The sequence below is a fragment of the Schistocerca cancellata genome, chromosome 10, assembly GCF_023864275.1.
Source record: "Schistocerca cancellata isolate TAMUIC-IGC-003103 chromosome 10, iqSchCanc2.1, whole genome shotgun sequence".
NCBI classification, from domain to species: domain Eukaryota; kingdom Metazoa; phylum Arthropoda; class Insecta; order Orthoptera; family Acrididae; genus Schistocerca; species Schistocerca cancellata.
This window is the reverse complement of record NC_064635.1, coordinates 82,262,850-82,273,625: the sequence shown is the minus strand read 5'-3', so window position 1 is coordinate 82,273,625 and position 10,776 is coordinate 82,262,850. Positions and strand designations below refer to the sequence as shown.

At 43.5% G+C, this 10,776-nt stretch overlaps 1 non-coding gene across 1 annotated transcript; it reads left to right on the top strand.

Moving 5' to 3' along the window:
• Nucleotides 1-10,106: 10,106 nt before the first annotated feature.
• On the top strand, nt 10,107-10,179 carry Trnap-cgg (transfer RNA proline (anticodon CGG)). The gene has a single exon. It is a non-coding gene; the product is annotated as a tRNA-Pro (tRNA).
• The last annotated feature ends 597 nt before the right edge of the window (nt 10,180-10,776 follow it).

Below are 10,776 nucleotides of genomic sequence, written 5' to 3'. Positions count from 1 at the left end.
GCGTTTCTTCCTGCTACCATGTCCTAGCTTTGCGACCAGTGTTGTCTGCTAAAAACTTCAAAAACTTTCGACGTTATACGTTGTGGCGTTATGCCGCTCATGTATGTCCTGAAAAGTAATCCGTTACGGTACACTCAAAGTTATTTTACGTCTGAAGATTTCTCTCCGCCGACAATCAGAATCTGTCCAGTACTGAACATCTTGGATTTCGGAAAGTATGCCTTGTCTTCTCATCGAAGAGCACAAATTTCATCGACTGGAGGAGTGCAAACGGCTGCTGCACTACGAAACTGAACGGGAACATGTTTTGCGCATTAGATCGTCAAAATCTCGAGCTCGTTCGAGGGCCTTGCCCATAATGCTTTAGACGTTCTCAATTGGGTAGACATCGGCCGACCTTGATGCTCAATGTAGGATTTGGCAACCACAGGACGAGCAGTAGAAGCATTCACCATATGCTAGCGGGCATTATGTGGCTGAAACAGAAGTAATATCCGGCGTTCCCCAAGGTAGCGTCATTAGTCCGCTACTGTTCCTGATTTATATTAACGACATAGGGGATAATCTGAGTAGCCTTCTTATATTGTTTGCAGATAATGTTCTCATTTACCGTCTTGAAAAGTCGTCAGATGACCAAAACGAACTGCAAAATGATTTAGATTCGATATCTGTACGGTCCGATAAGTGGCATTTGACCCTGAATAAAGAAAAATGTGAAGTTATTCACATGAGTACAAAAAGAAATCCGCTACATTTCGATTACGCGATAAATCACTCAAACTTGAAGGATGTAAATTCAAGTAAATACATAGGACTTTTGAAATTTTTGAAAACATAGTCAGCGATCTTCAAAGTAGTTAAAATTAAAATTTAAAACAGTCTTGATCTCAATCTTGTTAAAATATTTTTTTTATTGGAGTGAGTGACCGGCTTCGACTCAATGAAAGAGTCATCTTCAGACTCCAGAGCGGTGGATGGACAATGCTAGCTAGTCGTTGACCCTCGACGCTTGTGTAACTGCTCAACAAGATTGCGATCAAGACTGTTTTAAATTTTAATTTTAAATACTTAGGGATTACAATTACAAATAGCCGGCCATAGTGGCCGAGCGGTTCTAGGCGCTACAGCCTCGAACCGCGCGACCGCTACGGTCACACGTTCGAATCCTGCCTCGGGCATGGATGTGTGTGATGTCCTTAGGTTAGTTAGGTTTAAGTAGTTCTAAGTTCTAGGGGACTGATGACCTCAGATGTTAAGTCCCATAGTGCTCAGAGCCATTTGAACCATTTTTTGAACAATTACAAATAACCTAATTGGAACGATGTCATGGATAGTGTTGTGGGTAGAGCAAACCAAAAACTGCGATTCATTGGTAGAACACGTAAAAGGTGCAGAGGTCTACTAAAGAGACTGCATTCACCACGCTTGTCCGCTCTTTTCGGGAGTATTGCTGTGCAGTGTGGGATCCGCATCAGGTGGGACTGACGGATGACACCGAAAAAGTTCAAAGAAGGGGAGCTCGTTTCGTATTACCGCAAAATAGGAGAGATTGTGCTACAGACATGATACGTGAATTGGAGTGGCAATCATTAAAACAAAGACGTTTTTCGTTGGGACAGAATCTTGTCATGAAATTTCAATCACCAATTTTCTCCTCCGATTGCGAAACTATTCTGCTGGCACCCACCTAAATAGAAATGATCTTGACGATAAAATAAGAGAAATCAGGGAGAAATCGCGAAATAGGAGAGATAGTGCCACAGATATGACACGTGAATTGGAGTGGCAATCATTAGAACAAAGGAGTTTTTCATTGCGACGGGATCTTCTCATGAAATTTCAATCACCAATTTTCTCCCCCGATTGCGAAAACATTCTATTGGCAGTCACCTACATAGGGAGAAATGATCATCACGATAAAATAAGAGAAATCAGGGCTCGCACAGAAAAATTTAAGTGCTCGTTTATCCCGCGCACCCTTCGAGACTGGAACAGTAGAGAGACAGTTCGAAGGTGGTTCAAAGTGGTTCAAATGGCTCTGAGCACTGTGGGACTTAACATCTGAGCTCATCAGTCCCCTAGAACTTAGAACTACTTAAACCTAACTAACCTAAAGACATCACGCACACCCATGCCCGAGGCAGGATTCGAACCTGCGACCGTAACAGCAGCGCGGTTCCGAACTGAAGCGCCTAGAACCGCTCGGCCACAGAGACCGGCTCGAAGGTGATTCATTGAGCCGTCTGCCAGGTACTTTAATGGTAATAGTAGAGTAATCGCGTAGATGTAGAAATGTAATCCCAGGATGGCTTGCCATGAAGGTGCTGTAAGGGTGCCGCCGATGACAACCACAGGGATCCTGCTATGAAAAGAAATGTCACCTCAGACCTTGACTCCCGGCTGTCGTGGCGTATGGCGGCCGACATTCAGGTTGGTATCCCAGCGTTGTTCTGGGTGTCTCCAGTTACGTCTTCAGCCCGGAATCTCACTAACAAGAGTACAGCTGTCTACCGTGATGGGTCCCGCTTCGAACTGAGCCCGATTACCAGTGAAGACGCGTCTCGAGACACCCTGGACAGAGGTGGGATACCAACCCTACTGTCACCCGCCATATCCCTCACGAGGACAACCAACAACTCTATCGATCAGTGCCAAGGCGAATAACTGCTTGCATGAGGGCCAGAGGCGGACCAACGCGTTGCTGACGTGCTCACTTTGTGGAGTTGTTTCTTTTGAATAAATCATCCAATTTTTGTGAAATTGTAGTCATTCGTTTGTCTGTACATGTACGTCACATCTACCGATTCCCGTCTCATTCGGATAATTCCTTCGTGATACGTCGTTTGTGTTTGTACGGGAAGTCGCGGCAAGACGGGGAAGTGGGGTAAGACGGGGAAAGGCTATAAGCTACAGTTAAGAGTGCTACCGTCTGTGGATAGCTACGTCAACATCATCAATACACAGGTCCTAGTGTGTTGACATTGCTGAACCTTACTTTCGCGGCGGTTTTTGTGACCTTTGAAAGGTACGTACAATTGTTATACTGATTTGCAATGTTTTACACCTTTCGAGGTCCTAAAACATGTGTTTCGTGAACATTTGGCTCAAAATGGTTCAAATGGCTCTGAGCTCTATGGGACTTAACATCTGAGGTCATCAGTCCCTAGAACTTAGAACTACTTAAACCTAACTAACCTAAGGACATCACACACATCCATGCCCGAGGCAGGATTCGAACCTGCGACCGTAGCAGTCCCGCGGTTCCGGACTGAGCGCCTAGAACCGCTAGACCACCGCGGCCGGCTGTGAACGTTTGTCCAGACTGTATATATAGCACTGAATAGTACGTCTTAGTAACAGTAAACTGCTGTGTCAGTAGTCAATGTTCACCAAATAGTGTTCATGTAGGCGTAACATAACCTGACAGCATATTAGGGGGGCAAGACGGAGTGGGGCAAGATGGGGAGCTTCCCCGTCTTGCCCCTACTATTTGTCCAGCCATTACGTTCTTATCGTCTCATGTGTTTACCTCGCAGAGGGTTTTGAACACGTACATTATACGTTGAATACAATTGTAAATAGCCTCTGAAGGAGGTTGGATACGGTGTATTAGCTGCGGACGCTGGGCCCGCGACACTTTCGCCGGGAAAGAAAGTGATGATGACGAGGCTGTCCACACTTGTGTACTCTGTGAAAGTAAGAGGCCTCAATAAAACGTAATACCTGATTCTACAATTCGCAGAACCATGTTTCGAAACATTATCGTCACATGATTTCATTATTCCAGTCCTTATTTAAGCTTTAGAGATGAATTCATGCTAGTTCCCCATCTTACCCCGCATATGGGACAAGACGGGGAATTGGTAGTTTATGTTTCAAATCTAGATATTTCTAACTACATGTAACAGGTTTACAGGTTTCTTTGGATGCTATTGTAATTCAATGGTTAAGTAAACAAATGATAATCAAACCTACTTGTTTATTTTTGTCCCTTCAAAAATGGTTCAAATGGCTCCGAGCACTATGGGACTTAACTTCTGAGGTCATCAGTCCCCTAGAACTTAGATCTACTTAAACCTAACCTAAGGACATGACACACATCCATGCCCGAGGCAGGACTCGAACCTGCGACCGTAGCGGTCACGCGGTTCCAAACTGAAGCGCTTAGAACCGCGCGGCCTCAGCGGCCGGCTTTTGTCCCTTTTGTAAGGGTTTAAAGTTAGCTTCCCCATCTTGTCCCGCCTTCCCCTATGTATGACAGGATTAGCTAAATGATTTCACCTATTTAACATTAACTTATTTATAATTGGATTTGGAATTACCTTATTAACTATAATTAGTTATGACGAGTGTGTATGTGTGTATGTGTGTGTGTTTGTGTGTGTGTGTGTGTGATGTGGGTGTCTTCGATTGTATTACCTTTTATGTTAAAGCTACTGGGTTATCATGAGTGGAAACGTTTGCTGTATTACACGATGCTGCCTTTGTGGTGGCTACAATGTTATTTACTTATCTAAGTAGGCTGTTTAGGTTTTTATGTTGGTAATGCCATGTAGTGCTGTGTATGAAAATCGCTGACTGCGCTGTGTGCAGTCTGTGGCTGGTTGGACTCATTGTTGGAATATTCGCTTGTGCAGTGTTTGGCAATTGGATGTGAACAGCGCGTAGCGTTGGACAGTTGGAGATGGGCCGCCAACAGTGGTGGATGCGGGGAGAGAAATGTCAAGAGTTTTGAGATAGCACGATCTGGACGTGTGTTCGTCAGAAAGAGGAAATTTGTTTAATTGGATGTCACAAAATTTTATATAAACGATATTAAGGTAAATACATTGTTTGTTCTCTATCAAAATCTTTCATTTGCTAACTATACCTATCAGCAGTTAGTGCCATCAGTAGTTAGAATCTTTTATTTAGCTGGCAGTACTGGCGCTCGCTATATTGCAGTAGTTCGAGTAACGAAGATTTTTGTGAGGTAAGTGATTCATGAAAGGTATAGGTTATTGTTAGTCAGGGCCATTCTCTTGTAGGGATTATTGAAAGTCAGACTGCGTGGCGCTAAAAATATTGTGTGTCAGTTTAGTGATGATCAGAATAAGTGAAGAGAAAACTGTCTGAGTACGTTGAGTTTTGTTCAGCTGTTTGAAAATAAAATGACGTAAGAGTTTTTCCCGCACTGTCATTCTTTCCATACAAAGGGGAAGTTACACCTACTATATGTCTTATACTTAAAGACATTTCGTTGCTTTTTTGGGGTATTTATTGCGTGCCTCTTTTCTGTGACTATTGAGTTTGCGATTTTTCTTGTTAGGTTGGTTGGTTGGTTTCATGGGGAGGGGGGAGGGGGAGGAAAGGAACCTAACTGCTTGGTCATCTGTCTTCAGTTTTAGAAGATGTTTTTTGTTGCTGAGTGTGGTTATTTTCATACGTGTTTCATTTGTTGTCGGGGATAGTTCTCTAGTCGAATGTGTTCTGCATTTATTGAATGGCTGGTGTCATATTTCCATGCACTTTTCATGCTCTCTACATCTTGTTCCAGTTGTCCCGCTGGTCCGTCTTAAGTATGGAGCATCATAGCTGTTACACTAAACATAGTAAATGCCAAATTTTTGACGCCAGAAATAAAACATGTACAATGTCAAAAATGAAATATTTATAAATGACGTTTAGCCATCAATTACCTCTACTTGGTTAAACATCATTTATAAATATTACATTTTTGACACTGTATTCTTTTTCGTTGTATGTACGTAACACTTGCTATTAACCCAAGCCGTGTCGAGTAATGAACTCTGACCGACACCAGTCACCCATTAAAGAATAATTTAAACAGCTGTTGACGGTTGTATATGATGCCATATCTAAAATAATGATTTGTTCTGCGCAGCATGTAGAACATCGTTGCTGATAGAAGACTGAAGGGCATTTTCTGTTCATGAAAGGTGGAAGAATCCCAGAAACAGCACGGTTGTGGAAAGCACTGGAGGGATACAGAAGTAGAGAGGGACGTCGTAACACCTGGAGACGAACCTTTGCAAAGGATTTTCCAAAACAACTGGAAGGACGCTGAAAACCAGGCAACAGATCGATTTGTTGCCCGGTATGCCATGTGGCAATGGAGGAACTAAGTTAAGCACGTAAGTAAGTCTGCAGCTAGTAAACACGCGCCGCTGCTGCTATTACGTATATTCTCTCACGAAGATGTAATTTGTATGTCCCGATTTTTATAAATAGGAGACTATGATCAAAATATACAGTGAATAGTTTCATCAGTGACAAAGTGATAAGCTTACATGGAACTTGATTTATTCTCCTTCAAAGTAATGCACTTATCCCAACGTTGAATCCATGACTGGAAGCGTTTCTGTAAAGGCCTCTTTTGTAAAGGAATTCGGCGGCTCTGTCGTGGCCTTCTCAGTGTGGGGAATGGTGTCAAAACGTTTTCCTTTAAGCACGGTTTTAATTTCTGGGAAGTGCCAGAAGTCACGTGGTGCTGAATCCGATGAACAAGACGTATGTGGACAGACTGGAACACCAATTCCGGCCAGAAACTCACGAATTAAAAGCGCGGTGTGGCACGGCGCGTTTTCGTAATGGAGGAGGAAGCCAGTGGCCCATTTTTCTAGTTTCTCTCATCGTACGTCGTTTCGTAAACGCTGCCTTACGCCCTGGTAAAGTTGCTCTTAGAACAAGCTCTGATCTCACGGTGCCTTCAGTATCGAAAAGATAATGAGCATGACGTTGATATTCGGTTTTGACTGACATACCTATTTATGGCGAGGGCATTCACTGTTTTCCGTTGGGACTCTGCATTTTCGTCTCAGAGTCATACCCATAAAATCAAGATGCATGTGCAGTTGCAGCTTTGGACATGAAGTCCGAATCTGAATGAAGACGATCGTTCACCTCCGTGCAAAGTGACATACGTTTTCCCTTCTGAGAACTTATTTTGGACTCACTCGTCTCATTTGCAAATCACTGGTTAAGTGCTTTGCACGGACCCGTACGAGATGCTAAGGTAAGCTCTCGGACAGTTTTTGGCCTTTTTGAACGAACAACGTTTGCTGCAGTTGGCAGATTTGCGTTTTTTTTTTTGAGGTTAATTACGTGCTGAACGTTTCTCGTCCTAAACCTTTTCATTTCCTCTTTCAAATTGCCAATACCACTTCTAAACACTCTGGGTTACAGCATTATTGCCATTCACCAATTACAACATTTCGTGAGTTTCTCTGGCATTTTTTTTTTTTTTTTTTGCAACCTAAAACAGAACTTGATGCTCACGCGTTGTTCGGAATCCATGAATCCATGTAGCACGACACACACGATAAACACAACCTCTCTTTAGCGTTTGTATACGCTGACTGACAACTCAGAACGTCTTCGTTCTTGAAGCTGACTGTCTCAACGGATCAGGCTATCGGGTTAATTACTTTTAATGGTTGTAGTGTGAGGAGTTGCTGCTAAAAAGGTTCACTCACCGTATTTTGTGATCATACGTCGTATACTCAAATACTTTGACTACGTCAGCGATCAAAGGTATATCACCCATTGGCTGTGTGCTCATTTTCGGTCTATTTATTTTCTTCTGGTGCGACTTAAGGTGATAGTGCGATTGGAGTAAGATGCACAATAAAACATTGTTATTTTTAAGTAGCTCTTTAGCTCTTCTCTATCACGTTGATTTTTATAAACATATTGCAGCACAGTGACTATCTGCGAGCGAAGATTCACCCATCCGCCGCGAACTAATTCTGTGTCTTAAACTGCAAGCACAAACACGGTGAAAGCAGCGTCGTCTCCCTGTTGTCAGAATAATACGAAGTTCATCGTTTTACGGTCGACCATGAGCTGATGTTGTTCTGTAACATATCTATGCTCAGCATTACTGAATAGGAACTGTCAAAAAAAAAAAAAAATGTTCAAATATGTGTGAAATCCTATGGGACTTAACTGCTATGGTCATCAGTCCCTAAGCTTCCACACTACTTAACCTAAATTATCCTAAGGACAAACACACACACCCATGCCCGAGGGAGGCTTCGAACATCCGCCGGGACCAGCCGCACAGTCCATGACTGCAGCGCCTTAGACCGCTCGGCTAACCCCGCGCGGCAATACGACCTGTCGTGAAACAGAGCAGCACCTGGGGGTAACAAAGACTACAGTACATTCGATAGTGCACGAAAACTAGGCCATGAAAAATACACTATCTGATCAAAAGTGTATGAACCTATACAATGCGGAATTGACCAGAGGCGGTCCAGCCAGTACAAAAGGAGGCCGCGAGTATTTTGTTGTCAGCAGAGAAGCTGTAGCACCAGCATCGTTCGGTCAGCAGAGCTCATTAACTTCGAACGTGGACCAGTCATTGAATGTCATCTGAATACTAAATACGTCAGGGACATTTCAACCAAGTCGACTGTGGGTGAAGCCAGCCGCTGTGGGCGAACGGTTCTAGGCGCTTCACTCCGGAACCGCGCTGCTGCTACGGTCGCAGGTTCGAATCCTGCCTCGGGCATGGATGTGTGTGATGTCCTTAGGTTAGTTAGGTTTAAGTAGCTCTACGTTCTAGGGGACTGACGACCTCAGATGTTAAGTCCCATAGTGCTCAGAGCCATTTGAACAATTTTTTCTGACTTCCTGTCAGAGAGGTCACAATTCGTATAACTGACGGAAAGTCATCGATTAAAACAGAAGTGATTTCTGGCGTTCCCCGAGGTAGTGTTATAGGCCCTTTGCGTTTCCTTATCTATATAAACGATTTGAGAGACAATCTGAGCAGCCGTCTTAGGTTGTTTGCACATGACGCTGTCGTTTATCGATAATAAAGTCATCAGAAGATAAAAACAAATTGCAAAACGATTTAGAAAACATATCTGAATGGTGCGAAGACTGGCAATTGACCCTAAATAACGAAAAGTGTGAGGTCATCCACATGAGTGATAAAAGGAATCCGTTAAACTTCGGTTACACGATAAATCAGTCTAACCCAAATCTGTAAATTCAACTAAATACAGTACCTAGGTATTACAATTACGAACTATTTAAATTGGAAGGAACACACAGAAAATGTTGTGGGGAACGCTAACCAAAGACTGCGTTTTATTGGCAGGACACTTAGAAAATGTAACAGACCTACTAAGGAGACTGCCTACACTACGCTTGTCCGTCCTCTTATAGAATAATGCTGCGCTGTGTGGGATCCTTACCAGATAGGAGTACGAGAACACCGAAAAAGTTCGACGAAGGGCAGCATGTTCTGCATTATCGTGAAATAGGGGAGAGAGCGTCACTGAAATGCTACAGGATTTGAGCTGAACATCATTAAAAGAAAGACGTTTTTCGTTGCGACGGAATCTTTTCGCAAAAATTCCAATCACCATATTTCTCCTCCAAATGCGAAAATATTTTGTTGACACCGACCTACATGGGGAGAAACGATCACCACGATAAAACAAGGATAATCAGAGCTCGTACGGAAAGATATAGGTGTTCGTTCTTTCCGCGCGCTGTACGAGATTGGAATAATATATAATCGTGAAGGTGGTTCGATGAACCCTCTGCCAGACACTTAAATGTGATTTGCTGAGTATCCATGTAGACGTAGATGTAGATGTAGATTGGATTGGACGAAGAGATCCCATTGAGTTCCCTACACGGTCGCCAGGTCTAACACCTTCGGACTTTTACTTGTGGAGAACTGTGAAAGATAACGCCTATCTACGTAAGCCAAGCACGCTGGAGGAACTTCTCCAGGAGATTACAGCGACATCTGCAGCGATCTCCACTGTAACACTGACTGACGTAGTTGCGTCTACCGTTCATCGTCCTGTTATGTGTATAGCCGCCAGCGGTGAAAATTTTGAACAGTTAAAGTAACCACGTACTAAACTGAAGTTGTACAACATGTGTGATCAATTATTAAATGTAAAATAAACACACAACGGTTTCCTAAAGCGTGTACACATTTTTCTGGCGGACTTCGTATATTTACATGAGCTCTGCAATTCACGATTAACTATTTGACAGAGGCTTCATCGAACAGTCTTCAAGCTATTTTTCTACCGTCTCACTTTCGAAAAGCGCTTGGGGAAAACGAACAGTTACCGAGCGAGGTGGTGCAGTGGTTAGCACACTGGACTCGGATTCGGGAGGACGACGGTTCGATCCCGTCTCCAGCCATCCTGATTTCGGTTTTCCGTGATTCCCCTAAATCGTTTCAGGCAAATGCCGGGATGGTTCCTTTGAAAGGGCACGGCCGATTTCCTTCCCAATCCTTCCCTAATCCGAGCTTGCGCTCCGTCTCTAATGACCTAGTTGTCGACGGGACGTTAAACACTGACCACCACCACCAAAACGAACAGTTAAACAATTCCGTACGATCTTTGATTTCTGTTATTTTACTATGATAATCATATTTCCCTCTGTAGGTAGGCTGAAATTTCATGAGAAGATGCTGCCGCAACGAAAAACGCCTTTGTTGTCTCTGTTGTTTGAGGAAATTGAAGTGCCTGGTCTGCCGAGGTCTCCGTGTCAACACATCTCGGATATGCTCGGCATTTTCATCAAAGTTGCGTGGCCTAGCAGTGGTCTTTCCTTTGCACATGCAGCCAACTTGCTATAATTTTGTGTGCCAGTCGTAAATCTGCTTGTGCAGAGGCAGATTCATGCTGAATAGACGGCGGAATACACGTTGCTATCCTGGACAATGGATTGACCTCGCGCAAATTCCAACACACAAAACGATTTCGCTTGTGGTGCAGTCACCACGTCGTGTCA